The sequence below is a fragment of the Sorex fumeus genome, unplaced genomic scaffold, assembly GCF_029834395.1.
Source record: "Sorex fumeus unplaced genomic scaffold, SorFum_2.1 ptg000050l, whole genome shotgun sequence".
In the NCBI taxonomy this organism is placed as follows: domain Eukaryota; kingdom Metazoa; phylum Chordata; class Mammalia; order Eulipotyphla; family Soricidae; genus Sorex; species Sorex fumeus.
In genome coordinates, this window is record NW_026606107.1 from 15355001 (window position 1) to 15370310 (window position 15310).

The 15310-nt window shown below is 40.6% G+C and overlaps 1 non-coding gene across 1 annotated transcript in view; it reads right to left on the reverse strand.

The window, feature by feature from the left end:
* LOC130032682 (U6 spliceosomal RNA) overlaps positions 1-83 on the reverse strand; it is a 107-nt gene extending 24 nt beyond the window's left edge. Inside the window, exon 1 of the small nuclear RNA XR_008793859.1 lies at positions 1-83. This exon is cut by the window's left edge and continues 24 nt beyond it. This is a non-coding gene — a small nuclear RNA (U6 spliceosomal RNA).
* Between the last annotated feature and the right edge of the window lie 15227 nt (positions 84-15310).

Below are 15310 nucleotides of genomic sequence, written 5' to 3' on the forward strand. Positions count from 1 at the left end.
TTGCATGTCATCCTTGCGCAGGGGCCATGCTAATCTTCTCTGTATCGTTCCAATTTTAGTATATGTGCTGCCGAAGCGAGCACATCCACATAATTTTTACATGTTAGAAAGAGTTATGTTTTCTTAGCTCCTTAAACACAGAACTCAGTCACATCTCAGCTTAGTGCCAGGGATAGGGTTAGTATATTTTAGAGATTGATTTGTATTTATGACTTTTTAATGCTTGATATGTTGTGTAGCAGTTGGTAAAATGATCTGACTTAAGGTCTCAAAGGCAGGAAAAAATATCACTTAGGTCTTTAAAAAATACTTTTTAAATAATAAGGGAAAAATACCATGAAATTGTTAAGAAAATCCTATCAAAAGGTAGATAATAAAACTATGCTCTTTGTTGATCCACCTATATGAAAATTTCATGACTTCATCTTTTCTAACAGCTGCATAGTATTCCATTTTGTAGATGTACCAAAGCTTCTTTAACCAATCATCTGTTCTTAGACACTCAGATTTTTTACAGATTTTGGCTATTGTAAACAGTGCTGCAATGAACATATTAAGTGCAGATGTCAAGTGAAATGAGTCAGAAAGAGAGGGACAGACTTAGAAAGATTGCACTCATTTGTGGAATATCAAGTAACAGAATGGGAGACTAACACCAAAGAATAGTATAGATAAGTACCAGGAGGATTACTCCACAGCTTAGAAGCTGGCCTTACATGCTGGGGGGAGAAGACAGCTCAGATAGAAAAGGGACCAGCAAGTAAAGGCTGCTCGGATGGGAGATGAAGGCTGAAAGTAGACTATAGACAGATCATGATGACCACTTAATACCTCTATTGCAAACCACAGCACCCCAAAAGAGAGAGCAAAAGGGAATGCCCTGCCACAGAATCAGGGAAGGGTGAAGGGTACGGGGTAGGGGTGGTGGGAGGGATGCTGGGACCTTTGGTGGTGGAAAATGGGCACTGATGGAGGGATGGGTACTCGATCATTGTATGACTGAAACACAAACAGGAAAGTTTGTAAGTCTGTAACTGTACTTCACGGTGATTCACTAATAAAAAATTAAAAAAATAAAACTATGCTCTTTGAGTATTTTATAGGCCTGGATTTCTGCATTAATCGGTAGATTTTGACAAACTACATTTCTCTTATTTCCTCTTATTGAAATTTAAAGTTTAGTTTGGTCAGACTTTTAAAAAATTATTTTCATTTTGAATCACTGTGAGATAGACCCTTACAAAGCTGTTCGTGATTGGATTTCAGTCATACAGTATTCCAACACCCATCCCTCCAGTGTATATTTCTCAGCACCAGTGACCCAAGGTTCCCGACCATCACCTCCCAACTACACCCCCCAATTGCCTCTGTGGCAGGTGTTTTTCTACTCTGTCTGTCTCTCTCTCCATCTCTGTCTCTGTCTCTCTCTACCATACTCTTATTTTTTTGACTCTTATGTTTACTCCGAAATTGCACTTATTCCTATGAAGTACAGTCAAATCTAGCAGTTCTAGATGAGTTAATAAGCATGTACACCGTCACTGTATGTAGAAGAATAAATTTACATTATTACTGAGCAAACAGGGCTGGAGCGATAGCACAGCAGGTAGGGTGTTTGCTTTGCACCAAGTCGACATGGACAATCCGAGTTCGGTTCCTCCACCCCTCTCAGAGAGCCTGGCAAACTATCGAGAGTATCTCGCCCGCACGGTAAAGCCTGGCAAGCTACCCGTGACGTATTCGATATGGCAATTACAGTAACAAGTCTCACAATGTTACTGGGCCCGCTCTAGCAAATAGAAGTACAATGGGAGGACAGTGACAGTGACTGAGAAAACATCTCATATCAGAACAGTTTAATCAAGTTCAAATACATTGCTAGATTAATATGTACTTTGTTTAACAATTAAATTTTTAAAAAAATTTTATTAGTGAAACACCATGAGGTACAGTTGTAGACTTACAAATTTTTGTGCTTGGGTTTCAGTTATACAATGCTTGAGTACTCATCCCTCCACAAGTGCCCGTTCTCCACCACCACTAATCCCAGTATCTCTCCCACCGCCCATCCCCCCAATCCCACCCTGCCTCTGTGACAGGGCATTCCCTATTGTTCTCTCTCCTTTTTGGTGCTGTAGTTTGCAAAAGAGGAATTGAGTGGCAATCATGTTCGGTTTATAGTCTACTTTCAGCATGCATCTCCCATCCTGGGCAGATCCTCCCAAAACCCTTTATTTGGTATTCCCATCTCTATCTGACCTGCCTTTTCCCCTAGCGTGTGCAGCTGGCATCCAAGCCATGGAGTACACCTCCTGGTACTTATCTTGGCTATTCTTGGGTTTTAGTCTCCTATTTTGTTACTTTATGTTCCCCAGATGAATGCAATCTTTCTATGTCTATCCCTCTCTTTCTGACTCATTTTGCTTAACATGATACTTTCCATGTAGTACCACTTGTAGGTAAATTTCATGACTTCATCTTTTCTAACAGCTACATAGTACTCCATTGAGTAGATGTACCAAAGTTTCTTTAACCAGTCATCTGTTTTCGGGCACTCAGGTTTTTCCAGATTCTAGCTATTGTAAACAGTGCTGAAATGAAAAAACAAGTACAGATGTCACTTCGACTATACTTTTTTTCCCTCTCTGGAATATATTCCCAGGGGTGGCATTGCTGGGTCAAATTGAAGCTCAATGTCTAATTTTTCGAGAATTGTCCATACTGTTTTCCAAAAGGGCTGAACCAGTCGGTATTCCCACCAGCAAAGAATGAGTGTCCCTTTCTCACCACATCCCTGCCAACACCGGTTGCTTTTGTTCATTGGATGTGGGCCAGTCTCTGTAGTGTGAGATGATATCTCATTGTTGATTTGATCTGCATCATAGCACAGCGGGTAGGGCGTTCGCCTTACAAGTGGCCAACATGGCCGACCCGAGTTCGATTCCTCCGCCCCTCTCGGAGAGCCCGGCAAGCTACCGAGAGTATTGGATATGCCAGACACAGTAACAACAAAGTCTCCAATGGAGACGTTACTGGGCCCGCTCGAGCAAATCGACGATCAACGGGAGGGCCTTTACCTTTACCTCCCTGATGATTAATGATGTAGAACATTTTCTCATGTGCCTTTTAGCCATTCCGATTTCTTCTTTGAGAAAGTTTCTGTTCATTTCGTTGCACCATTTTTGATAGGGTTGGATGTTTTCTTCTTGTGGAGTTCAACCAGAACTTTGTATATCCTTGATATCAACCCCGTCGGATATGTATTGGGCGAATATACTTTTCCATTCTGTAGACTGTCTTTGTATTTTGGTTACTGTTTCTTTTGAGGCGTAGAAGCTTCTTAGTTTAAGATAGTCACATTTGTCTATCTCTGTTTTCACTTGCTTTGTCAGTGGCGTGACATCATTGAAGATACCATTAGCTTCAATGTCATGGAGGGTTTTGCTAAACTTTGTCTTCAATGTACTTTATGGATTCCGGTCTGATGTTGAGGTCTTTAATCCATTTTATCTTGCTTTTATACATGTTATTAGGCAGAGATCTGAGTCCATTTTTTTGCATGTAGCTGTCCAGTGTTGCCAGCACAATTTGTTAAAGTGGCTTTCCTTGCTCCAATTCACATTTCTTGCACCCATATCAAAGATTAGATGATCATTTGTTTGGGGGGAGATATAAGTATAATCAACCCTGTTTCAATGGTCTGAAGCTCTGCCTTTGTTCCAGTACCATGCTGTTTTAATTATTACTGATTTGTAGAAGAGTGCGAAGTTAGGGAGGTTGAGTCCTCCCATTTTCATTTACCCCAAAATTGCTATAGCTATCCATGGGGGCTTATTTTTCCGCATGAATTTCAGTAGTGTTTGCTCCATTTCTTTGAAGAATGTCATGGGCAACGTTATAGGGATGACATTGAATTGTACAATGCTTTGGGAAGTATTGCCATTTTGACAATGTTAATTCTCCTGATACTTGAGCAGGGGATATCTTTCCATTTTCTTGTATCGTCTTTTATTTCCTGAACTAGCGTTTTGTAGTTTTCTTTGTACAGGTCCTTTACTTCCTTAGTTAAGCTGATTTCTAGGTACTTGATTTTCTGGGGCACAATTGTGAACAGGATTGTTTTTTTTCATGTCACTTTCTTCTCTCTCACTATTTGTGTACAGGAAAGCCATGGACTTTTGGGTATTGATTTTATAGCCTGCAACTTTACTATACAAGTCTATTGTTTCTAGGAGTGTCTTGGTAGAGGTTTTAGGGTTCTCTAAATATAGTATCATATTATCTGCGATTAGTGAGAGCTTTATTTCTTCCTTTCCTACCTGGATGCCCTTAATATCTTTTTCTTCCCAAATCGCTACTACAATTACTTCCAGTACTATACTGAACAGCAGCGGAGAGAGTGGGCATCCTTTTCTTGTCCCTGATCTTAGGGGGAAGGTTCTCCGTTTTTCCCCATTGAGGATGATGCTTGCTGTAGAATTGCGGTAGATGGCTTTAATTATATTGAAGAAAATCCCCTCTATGCACATTTTGGCGAGGATTTTCATCATAAACTGGTGCTGGATCTTGTCAAATGTTTTTTTTACATCTATTTATATGATCATATGGTTTTTATATTAGGTTTTGTTGATATGATGGATTATGTTGATTGATTTCTGAATGTTAAACCATCCTTGCATCTCAGGGATGAATCCCACTTGGTCATGGTGTATGATATTTTTGATGCGTTGTTGAATACTATTTGCTAGTATTTTATGGAGAATCTTCGCATCCATGTTCATCAAGGATATTGGCCTGTTGTTCCTTTTTTTTTATTATTAGTGAAGCACCATGAGGTACAGTTGTAGATTTACAAAACTTTGTGCCTGAGTTTCGGTCATACAATGATCAAATACCCATCCCTCCACCAGTGCCCATTTCCCCCCACCCCCCCCCTCCCACCCTGCCTCTCTGGTAGGGCATTCCCCTTTTTTCTCTCTCTCCTTTTGGGTGTTGTGGTCTGCAAAAGAGGCATTGAGTGGCAATCATGTTCAGTCCATAGTCTACTTTCAACATGCATTTGCCTTCCTGGGAGAATCCTCCAAACACCTTTCATTTGGTGTTCCCTTCTCTATCTGAACTGCCCTTTCCCCTAAAATATCCGGCTGGCCTCTAAGTTATGGACTAATCCTCCTGGTGTTGATCTCAGCTATTATTAGGTATTGATCTCATATTTTGTTGCTTTATATCCCCCAGATGAATGCAATTTTTCTATGTCTATCCCTCTCTTTCTGACTCATTTCGCTTAGCATGATACTTTCCATATTGTACCACTTGTATGTAAATTTCATGACTTCATCTTTTCTAAGAGCTACATAGTACTCCATTGTGTAGATGTACCAAAGTTTCTTTAACCAGTCATCTGTTCTTGGGCACTCAGGTTTCTTCCAGTTTCTGGCTATCGTAAAGAGTGCTGCAATGAACAAACAAGTGCAGATGTCACTTCGACTACACATTTTTGCCTCTCTGGGGTATATTCCCAGGAGTGGTATCGCTGGGTCAAATGGGAGCTCAATTTCTAATTTTTTGAGAGACGTCCATACTGTTTTCCAAAAGGGCTGAACTAGTCGACATTCCCACCAACAGTGAAGGAGTGTCCCTTTCTCGCCACATCTGTGCCAGCTTGGTTGCTTTTGTTCTTTTGAATGTGGGCCAGTCTCTGAGGTGTGAGATGGTATCTCATTGTGGTTTTGATCTGCATCTCCCTATTGATTAATGATGTAGAGCATTTTCTCATGTGCTTTTTTGCCATTCGGATTTCTTCTTTGAGAAAGTTTCTGTTCATTTCATTGCCCCATTTTTGGATGGGGTTGGATGTTTTCTGCTTGTGGAGTTCCACCAGTATTTTGTATATCCTTGTTATCAACCCCTTGTCAGATGTGTATTCGGTGAATATCCTTTCCCATTCTGTAGACTGTCTTTGTATTTTGGTCACTGTTTCTTTGGAGGTGCAGAAGCTTCTTAGTTTAAGATAGTACCATTTATCTATCTCTGTTTTTACTTGCTCGGCCAGTGGTGTGGCATCTTTGAAAGTACCATTAGCCTCAATGTCATGGAGGGTTTTGCCAACTTTGTCTTCAATGTACCTTATGGTGTCTGGTCTGATGTTGAGGTCTTTAATCCATTTTGATCTTATTTTTGTACATGGTGTTAGGCAGAGTTCTGAGACCATTTTTTTGCATGTAGCCGTCCAGTGATGCCAGCACAATTTGTTAAAGAGGCTTTCCTTACTCCACTTCACATTTCTTGCACCTTTATCAAAGATTAGATGATCATATGATTGAGGGGATATGTCAGTGTATTCAACCCTGTTCCATTGGTCTGCAGTTCTGCTTTTGTTCCAGTACCACGCTATTTTAATTATTACTGCTTTGTAGTAGAGTTTGAAGTTAGGGAGGTTGATTCCTCCCATTTTCTTTTTCCCAAGAATTGCTTTAGCTATTCGTGGGGGCTTAATGTTCCATATAAATTTCAGGAGTGTTTGCTCCATTTCTTTGAAGAATGCCATGGGTATCCTTATAGGGATTGCATTGAATTTATACAATGCTTTCGGTAGTATTGACATTTTGACAATGTTAAGTCTCCCGACCCATGAGCAGGGGATATCTTTCCATTTCCTCATGTCCTCTTTTATTTCCTGAAGTAGCGTTTTGTAGTTTTCTTTGTACAGGTCCTTTACTTCCTTAGTTAAGCTGATTCCTAGGTACTTGATTTTCTGGGGCACAATTGTGAACGGGATTGTTTTTTTCATGTTGCTTTCTTCTCTCTCACTGTTTGCGTATAGGAAAGCCATGGACTTTTGGGTATTAATTTTATAGCCTGCAACTTTACTATACGAGTCTATTGTTTCTAGGAGTTTTTTGGTGGAGGTTATTGGGTTCTCTAAGTATAGTAACATATCATCTGCGAATAGTGAGAGCTTGATTTCTTCCTTTCCTACCTGAATGCCCTTAATATCTTTTTCTTGCCTAATCGCTATTGCAAGTACTTCCAGTACTATATTGAACAGCAGTGGAGAGAGTGGGCATCCCTGTCTCGTCCCTGATCTTAGAGGGAAGGCTCTCAGTTTTTCCCCATTGAGGATGATGCTTGCTGTAGGCTTGTGGTAGATGGCTTTAATTATGTTGAGGAAAGTCCCCTATATACCCATTTTGGCTAGGGTTTTCATCATAAAGGGGTGCTGGACCTTGTCAAATGCTTTCTCTGCATTTATTGATATGATCATATGCTTATCTTTTCTTTTGTTGATATGGTGGATTATGTTGATTGATTTCCGAATGCTGAACCATCCTTGCATTCCTGGGATGAATCTTACTTGGTCATGGTGTATGATCTTTTTGATGAGTAGTTGGATTCTATTTGCTAGTAGTTTGTTGAGGATCTTTCCATCTGTGTTCATCAGGGATATCGGCCTGTAATTCTCTTTCTTTGTGGTATCTCTGTCTGCTTTTGGTATCAGTGTGATATTTGCTTCGTAGAAATTATTCGGAAGTGTTTTTGATATTTCAATTTCGTGGAAAAGCTTAAAGAGGATTGGGAGTAAGTCTTCTTTAAAGATTTGGAAGAATTCACTAGTGAATCCATCCGGGCCAGGGCTTTTGTGCTTGGGGAGACGTTTTATTGCCATTTCAATTTCCTTGATGGTGATAGGTCTGTTCAGGTATTCCAGGTCTTCTTGGTTCAGCCTTGGGAGTCTGTAGGAGTCTAGGAATTTATCCATTTCCTCGAGGTTTTGATGTTCCGTGGCATAAAGCTTCTCAAAGTACTCCCTGAGGATCCTTTGAATTTCTGTAGTTTCTGTTGTGATGACCCTCTTTTCATTTCTGATTCGGTTTATTAGGGTTTTCTCTCTCCCCTTCTTTGTGAGTTTTACTAGAGGCTTATCGATCTTGTTAATTTTCTCAAAGAACCAGCTCTTGGTTTCATTGATCTTTCGGATTGTTTTTTGGGTTTCCATCTAGTTAATCTCTGCTCTGAGTTTTATTATTTCCTTCCTCCTGTTCGGGTTGTGCTCCTTTTGTTGGTCCTTCTCCAAGCTCTTAAGCTGTGAGGTTAGTTTATTTATGTGGGCTTGCTCCTCCTTTCTGAGGAATGCTTGTAGAGCTATAAACTTTCCTCTTAACACAGCTTTTGCTGTGTCCCATAAGTTTTGGTAACTCGTGTCCTCATTTTCATTCGTTTCTAGGAATCTTTTGATTTCCTCTTTGATTTCCATTCTAAGCCACTCATTGTTCAATAGCGCACTGTTTAATTTCCAGGTGTTTGATTTAGTTTTCTGTTTTTGTGTGTGATTTACTTCTAATTTAAGCGCATTGTGGTCTGAGAAGATTGTTGATACAATCTCTATCTTCTTAATTTTATGGAGATATGTTTTGTTGCTCAGCATGTGGTCTATCTTGGAGAATGTTCCATGTACGCTTGAGAAGAATGTGTATTCAGCCTTTTGAGGATGAAGTATCCTGTATATATCTACTAAGTCCCTTTCTTCCATTGTTTCCCTCAGATTAAGTATGTCCTTGCTAAGTTTGAGTCTGGTTGATCTATCCAGAGGTGACAAAGCGGTGTTGAAGTCTCCCACTAGTATTGTGTTGCTATTGATGTCTATTTCCAAATCTATGAGTAGTTGTTTTAAGTACTTTGCTGGTCTCTCATTAGGTGCATATACATTTATTATTGTAAGTTCTTCCTGTTGTACAGATCCTTTGATCACTAAGAAATGGCCTTCACTGTCTCTTATGACCTTCTTCACTCTGAAATCGATGTGGTCTGATATTAATGTGGCTACCCCAGCTTTTTTATGGGAGCTGTTTGCCTGTAGGATTGTTTTCCAGCCTTTGACTCTGAGTCTGTGTTTGCTTTGACTATTAAGGTGTGTTTCTTGCAGGCAGCAGAATGTTGGGTTCAATTTTCTAATCCATCCAGCCACTCTGTGTCTTTTAATTGGTGCGTTTAGCCCATTGACATTGAGAGAGATTACTGTTATGGGATTTTGTCCCGTTGTTCTGTTGAAATTAGGTGTATTTGAGGGGCCTGTCCTGTCTTAAAGTAGCCTATTTAGTTGTACTTGTAACCATGGTCTTGAGTCTATGAAGTTCCTGAGCTGTTGTTTGTCTGTGAAACTGTGTGTTGTTCCTTCTATTATGAATGAGAGTCTCGCTGGGTAAAGTATTTTTGGAGAGGCATTTATTTCATTGAGTTTTCTCACTATGTCCCACCACTGTTTTTGGGTCCTGAGGGTTTCATCAGAAAAATCAGCTGTGAATTTTAAGGATGCTCCTTTGTAAGAGATTTCTTTTTACGATCTTGCTGCTTTCAGAATTTTGTCTCTGTCTAAAGTTTTGGTCATTTTGATCAGGATGTGTCTTGGGGTATTTTTGCTCGGATTTCTTCTAGCTGGTACCCTTCAGGCCTCCTGAATGTGGTCACAAGTTTTCTTCAGCTCTGGAAATGTTGTAGCAATGATGTCTTTGGCAGTTTCTTCTTCATCAGGGTTTTCTTCCTGTCCCTCTGGGACTCCAATAATTCTTATGTTACCCCTCTTGGCTTCATCACGATCTTCTCTTGCCATCTGTTCCCGAACTGTGAGTCTCTTTTCCATTTTCTGCTCTTTTCTGGCGAGTCTCTGAACTTCATCTTCAAGCTCACTGATTCTGTTCTCAGCAGCTGTTACTCTGCTTCTGAGGCCTTCCACTGAGGTTTTCAATTCGCCTACCAGGGTTTTCAGGTCCGACATTTCCGATTGCATTTTTCTCATTTCTGCCTTCAAATCGTCTTGTCTTTTATTGGCATTGCCTTCCATTGTTTCTTTTAGTTCCCTAAGCATCCTAACTAGCTCCCTTCTGAATTCCTTGTCAGAGTGGTTGTCTGATACTACAGTACTGTTGGTGTATTCTGGGCTTGCCTCTTCAATAAGAAAGTTTGGTGGGCTTTTGCATTGCTTTACCATTGTGACCAGTGTGCTTTAGTCCTTCACCTTCACTGTTACTATTCTGGTTGAGTGAGGAGAGAGTTCCCGGATCCCTTCAGCTTTGTTGCCCCGGGATCTGATGTTGCCTCAGTTCCCGTCCTGCGCAGGTCAAGGGAGAAAACCGGCAATTCTAGGGGATCAAGCTAGCTGCGCATTCCCTAGGGGAGTCTCAAGCCGTGGGGCAGGCTGTACCTGGTTGAATGAGGAGAGACTGCCAGGAGCCATTCAGTTTTGTTGCCAAACAATGGGCCTCAGTTCGTCCAGCACAGATTATACTATTCTTTCTTATAGTGGGAAGGGATTATGGATAAGTTTTTGTCCATGGTAGGCACCCTTCTACATTTCTGAGTTTGACGTTCTTCTCAGTCAGGCGTTATTCTTTGTTTTATAACAGACATTGAGTGAAACTTTTGGAGGAGGTGCTATTTGGAAATGAACTTATACAGCTGTTTTCAAACAGGTCTTTGTTGGAACTTGAGTAGGCGAGTGGGTTGTTGTTGGATTGCAGTAGAAGAGGTGGGAAATGTTTGGTTGGTATTAGGCAGCAAGTTGTGGGATGGGAGTCCTGAGTGCTTGATGTGAGTGATATAACTGCGGTCGCGTCAAGGAGAAGGCCACGCCCACTTTAAGAGGCCACGCCCCTTTCCTGGTGGCCACGCCCCGAGCCTGTCCCAGGTGACACCCACCCAGGATCCTGGAATGGAGGAAGAGTGGTCTACAGTCTCCCCACTGGGCTTCAGGCGGGAATCTGAGGCGCGGCTAGGGGGGCAGGAGCACTTCCCGGCTGGACGCCCCCGACCCACCTGGAGGGGAGGAGCTGAGGGACTGGTGGTCGGGTCCCTCGGAGATGGACGGGCGCTTTCCCCACTGGGCTTCAGGCGGGAATCTGTTGTTCTTTTTTTCTTGTGGTGATTTTGTTTCCTTTTGGTATTAGAGATATATGGGCTTCATAGAAACTGTCTGAGAGAGTTTCTGTTTCTTCAGTTTCCTGGAAAAGCTTAAGAAGAACTGGCAATAGGTATTCTTTAAAAGTTTGGAAAAATTTGCTAGTGAATCCATCTGGACCTGGGCTTTTGTTTTTGGGAAGAGTTTTGATTTCAGTTTCAATTTCCTTGATGTTAATAGCTCTATTCAGGTACTGTAGATCTTCTTGATTCAGCCGTGGGAGATAATAGGAATCCAGGAATTAATCCATTTCTTCTAGGTTCTCTTGTTTCGTGGCATACAGACTTTCAAAGTATTCTCTGATGATCTTTTGAATTTCTTTGGTTTCTGTAGTAATATCCCCCTTCTTAATTTCTGATTCGGTTATTAGGGTTCCTTCTCTCTTTCTTTGCAGTGTTGCTAGTGGTTTATCTATTTTATTTATTTTCTCGAAGAACCAGCTCTAAGTTTAATGATCTTTCGGATTTTTTTTGTTTCCATTTCATTGACTTCTGGTCTAAGTTTTATGATCTCTCTTCTTCTGCCTGATTTGGGCTCCTTTTGTTGATCCTTTTCTAAGATCTTGCGTTGTGAAGTCAAGTTTTTCATGTGGGCCCTTTCTTCCTTCCCGAGAAATGCTTGCACAGCTATAAATATTCCCCTTAACACGGCTTTAGCTGCATCTCACTGGTTCTGGTATCTCGTGTCTTCATTCTCATTTGCTTTCAGGTATCTTTTGAATTCGTCCTTGACTTCCTTCCTGACCCACTCGTTGTTCAACATTGAATTGTTTAATTTACACGTGTTTGATTTGGTTCTCCTTGTCTATGTGTGATTCATTTCTATTCTCAGTGCATCGTGCTCTGAAAAGAGTGTTGATACTATTTATATTTTACAGATTCTATTGAGGTAGGTTTTGTGTCCTAGCACATGGTCTATTTTGGAAACTATTCCGTGTGCACTGGTGAAGAATTTGTATTCTTTCTTTTGGGGGTTTAAAGCCCTGTATAGGTCTATAATCCTTTTCTCTTCTATTTCTTCTTTCAAAGCCAATGTTTCCTTGCTCAGTTTTGTTCTTGTTGATCTATCCAGAGATGCTAAGGCAATGTTAAAATCTCCAGCTACTATTGTGTTGTTAGCACTGTCGTCCTTAAAATCTGTTAGCAGTTGTTTTAAATATTTAGCTGTTCCCTCATTAGGTGCGTATATATTTAAGAGACTTGTTGTTACTGTGTTTGGCATATTGACTGGTAGCTTTCCAGGCTTTGCTTGATCAAACCTGGCTCAGCCAGGCCAGCCGTATGCAAGGCAAACGCCCTACCATTCTGCTATTGGTCGGGCTGGAGTTATAGCACAGCAGTTGGGCATTTGCCTTGAGCACAGCCAGCCTGGCCCTGCCAAGTTTGATTCCTCTGCCCTTCTGGGAGGAGCCCGGCAAGGTACTGAGAGTATCTCACCCTCACGGCAAAGCCTGGCAAGCTACCCGTGACGTATTCGATATGCCAAACACAGTAACATCAAGTATCACAATGGAGACGTTACTGGGCCCACTCGAGCAAATTATGAACAATGGGAGGACAATGCTACAGTGCAGTGCTACATTTAAGAGTGTGATTTCTTCCTTTTGTATGTATCCCTTGATGAATAGAAAATAGCCTTCACTGTCCCTTCTAATCTTTTTCAACCTGAAATTACTGTTGTCTTATACGGTCACCCCAGCTTTTTTTTTTATTAGTGAAACATCATGAGGTACAGTTATAGACTTAGAAATTTTTGTGCTTGGGTTTCAGTTATACAATGATCAAATGCCCATCCCTCCATCAACACCCATCACAGCACCCCAGCTTTTTTAAGGAGCTGTTTGCATGCAGGAATGTTTTCCATCCTTTCACTTTGAGTCTGTGTTTGTTCTGACTGTTGAGATGAGTTTTTGTAGGCAGCAGAATGTTGAGTTCTGTCTCTGAATCCATTTTGTCACTCTGTGACTCTTAATTGGTGAATTTAGACCGTGTTATTGAGAAAGATTTTTGTTATGGGGTTTTGTGTCATCTTTCTGTAAGGGTCTGTCTGGCTTGTAGGGTTTGTCTTGTCCTATAGTAGACTCTTTAGCCCTTCTTTTAGTTTTGATTTTGAGTCTATGAAGTCCTGAGCTGCTGTTTGTCTAGAAAATAGTGTACCGTTCCTTCGAGTTTAAGCGAGAGTTTAGCTGGATAGAATATTCTTGGTGAAGCATTCATTTTAGTGAGTTTTTTCAGTATATCCCAACATTGCCTTCGGGCTTGGAGGGTTTCCTCTGATAGGTCTGCTGTGAATCTAAGGGGTGCTCCTTTGTATGTGATTTCCTTCTTTGACCTTTCTGCTAGCAGTATTGTGTCTTTATCCGCAGCATCGATCATTCTAACTATGATATGTCTTGGAGTGTTTTTGTTAGGGTCTCTTTTAGCTGGCACCCTTCGGGCTCCTTGAATCTGAATGGCTACATTGTTGAGCTCTGAGAATTTTTCAGCAATGATTTGTTTAACCATGTTTTTCTCATTGGGATTGTTTCCCTGAGCTTCTGTTACTCCAATGATTCTAATGTTGGTCCTCTTGGAATCATCTCCTAGGACTCTGATTCACTCTAGAGCTATTTTGAGGTCTCTCGCCATTGTTTTTGTTGCCTGTTGGCTTGGAGCAGCTGATCTTCCAGCTCACTGATTCTGTCTTCACCTGTGGTCATCTTACTGTTGAGGGCACAAACTGAGATTTTTTAAAAAATTTTTATTAGTGAAACACCATGAGGTACAGTTGTAGACTTACAAATTTTTGTGCTTGGGTTTCAGTTGTACAATGATCAAGTACCCATCCCTCCACCACAGGGCACAAATTGAGTTTTTTATTTTATCTACGAAATCCTTTATTCATGACGTTTCTGTGCATAGATTTCCAATTTCTGCTCTCATTTCTTCCTGTATTTTCTCGATTGTCCGATCCATTGTTTCTTTCATGTCCTCCTTCTATTTACTGGATGTCTGTCTCACTGTTTCATTGATTTCATTGAACATTTTCATTACTTCATATCTGAATTCTTTCTCAGAGAGGTCCCTTAGGTTAGTAGCGCCTAGTAAGGCTTCTGGACTCTTTTCATCGTCCTCCGCACGTGGTTGGAGTTAAGTTGTTTCTTCATGTTGGTGTGTAGGTATGGGAACTGTGATGTTATACAAGATTTCTTGGTATGACTAAACTACCTGCAGCCACGTGAGCAGCTGTAGGCCTGGATTTAGGCCACTCTCACTTCTGTAGAAACCACGTCCACTTTTGAAGAGGCCACACCCCCTGGTAACCTGGATGGGGGGAGTACTAGCTGGGAGGGGAAGAAACCCAGCACAGCGTTGGGGACAGAGAGGAAGAGACTCAGGGCTGCTTTTGTCCGGATAAACTGACCTGGAAGGGGAAGAAGACCGGCACAGCATTGGAGACGAAGAGGAAGAGGAACAATTAAAATTATTAACTGATCTAACAATTCTGCTAGTTTGCTTTTGTAAGTAAGTGGCCCAAGATCTACATTTTTAAATTGTAAAATAATGAAACACAGACAGGAATACTTGCAAAATATTTCTCAGTTTGAAAATAACTCCTGGGTTAATATCTAAATAAAATGACTTAACATGTTTTGATGATCCACATTCTCTGAGGAAACCTAAAGAAACTTGATTCTTGAAGTCTTGAATTCTTGAAGTGTTTGCTGTAGGAGAATAAACACTCAACACCAAAAGTTTTAGACCATTCCATACTCATAAAAATAGTTCTACTAAAAATTTTGATTGTTCTTTTACTGTGGGGTTGTGAGAGCTGTCAATATATTCTCAACAAATTCTTTCTGTATTGTAATTATATATAGTTATCTTAGCATAGAGTATCTACAAAGATTATACATAAAATTGGTTTTAACAAATATAGATATTAAATTATCTTGAAGAAGTTAATAATTTAATAAGTGATCTTGTTTGAAGGAATCCATTTCTCTAGATAACAATTTTTGTTTTGTGGATATTTTGAATTATTTAATTAATGTTTTTATTGAGTCAGCGAGAGATATACAACCAAAAAACTATTCATGGTTTGGTTTCAGTTATACAATGTTCTGACACCATCCTTCCAGCAGTGTACATTTCCTACCCCCCAGATTCCTCTCCCAGCCCCCCCCCCACATTGTAGGCCTCTGTGGCAGGCAACTTTCTTCTATTTCTCTCTCTCACTCTCACTCTCTCTCTAATTCTTTTCTATGTCAGAAAGGTAAGAATCTGAAAGGCCTGAGCAAAGTTAATGACTAAGTTTCCTTTACTGCAAGGAGCAAGGCTCATAGCCAAAGATTTCTAGATTTCCCACCTGCTTCATGTG